Source organism: Fukomys damarensis, unplaced genomic scaffold (genome assembly GCF_012274545.1).
Source record: "Fukomys damarensis isolate Sample0158 unplaced genomic scaffold, DMR_v1.0_HiC HiC_scaffold_30, whole genome shotgun sequence".
Classification (NCBI taxonomy): domain Eukaryota; kingdom Metazoa; phylum Chordata; class Mammalia; order Rodentia; family Bathyergidae; genus Fukomys; species Fukomys damarensis.
The window spans coordinates 15785785-15787713 of NW_022900942.1; the positions used below are offsets into that span (position 1 = coordinate 15785785).

General features: G+C 34.2%; 1 protein-coding gene across 5 annotated transcripts in view; it reads left to right on the plus strand.

The window, feature by feature from the left end:
• Rttn (rotatin) overlaps positions 1-1929 on the plus strand; it is a 168747-nt gene that overhangs the window by 74363 nt on the left and 92455 nt on the right. The gene's annotated exons all lie outside the window — the stretch shown is intronic.

Sequence of the window (1929 nt, forward strand, 5' to 3'; positions counted from 1 at the left end):
ACTGCGGATTGAACTCAGGTCTTTGTGCTTGCAAGGCAGCCCACCAAACCACTGAGCTAAATCCCCGGCAGTAGTTCTCATCTTATAATGAATGCCCATAACAACATGACTTTCTATATGGTTGTGACTATGTTTATTAAAATTATACAGAGTAAATGAGACTATCCCTTCTTTTTTTTTAAAAGAACTTGTTGAGTATGTGAACTTTCCGCTGTACATATTTTTAAGAGGAGATCTCAGTCAAAGTAAGGTAATGGGATGGCACAGTTCAATAATGTGGAGAAGTAGGTAGCACTGACAGAAGGAAGCAGGAAGGGTATAATGTTGGTAAGTTTGGATAGAATGAGTAAAACAGTGCTCAGACTTTAATTTACATTTATTGGATTATTTACCCTTCTAGTTCCCACTATTCTGAGATTTTTAGCTGTTCTAAGAAACTTGCTGTGAACCCAGGAAGCTAAAAGAAACTTGTTAAGAACTGAGGAAGCTAGCTTATTCTCTGTTTGTCCATCTATGTATATATTGGCAGATACCATATGGATTTAATTAGCAAAGATAAACCTTTGTACAAATAATAAAGAAAAAGTACATAAGAATTAGAAAAGAAGTCTTCACTTGATATAGTACTGACAGATAATAGACCTTATAAGACAGTGTTTTGTTGTATGTTAATACATTTGCAAAGCTTAAAGAGATGATTCTCTATAAAAATGTAAAGTATTATGTGTTGAAATTTTAATGGATGTGAATGTTTGCATGAGTGTAACTTGTTTAGATGTTTATTATCTTCACCCTTATTGTAGACTCATGAAACTAGAAAGTGCTTTGTTCATAATCATATACCCACATGTTCCGTACATATTTCCTTATACATAGTGAGGTCTTAATAACCATCAATTTCAGTAATAAACATTCGGCATTAAGGAAGCTATGCAGTTAATTACAAGAAACATAACCTTCATTTCATAACCTTTTAAATTATAATAAAAAAGTACTCTCAAATATGCTCGAGTTTACAGACTAAATTCCTAGAATTATAATTGCTTTGTCATACTGCAGAGATGTGGTATATGTGTATGTGTGTGTTTTGCTTTTGTGGTTTTATAAGTATGTAACTTACTTTGAGTGAGGTGGAGATTTTTTTATTTGAGGTTCTGTTGTTATCCTTTTCTATGAATTGTCCCTTGATGACCTTGCTGGTTCTGATCATGTTTGGGTTGGTAGTATTCTTTTTCTATTCTATGTATACATGTATAAATAGTGGAAGAACTCTATAAATTAGGGAGATTAGCTCTCTATGATGTGAATTGTAGATATTTTCCACTTGTCATTTATTTTCTGACTGCTTGTGGATTAAATTACCTTTAATCTTTTCATCTCCTGACTTTATTATATTGTTTTTTGCTTTTCATATTTTATAATATTTAATTATATTCTGTAACCTTAATTTTCTTGTGTAGTCATGCACAAAGACTAAAGGGGTGAGAGTGTGTGTGTGTGTGTGTGTGTGTGTGTGAAAGAAAACTGAAAACCTTTTATCAAGTCGGTCATTACAGTCATTACCGCCCACCATCCCACCTTAGGTTCTGTAGACTGTCAGACTTCCACCCATGCCACCTATAACTTTCAAGACAGCTGCTGGAGTGATCTTTTTAAAAATTTTTTTACGTCATTACACTCATCAGCTCAAAATCTCCATGAATTTCTTCTCTCATTCAGATAAAATTCCAAAGTGCTAACTATAGCCTATCAGTCTCTATTTGAACTTGATCCTGAATATCCTTGTGACCTCATCTTCTGCCACTGTACTCCACTCCTTCTGTTGTAGCCACATTGGCCTCCTAGTTTTTTTTCAGACATGGTACTCACAACTACCTGAGTGCCCTTACATTTCCTTTTCTCTCTAACTGGAATGCTCTCCCCCCAAAT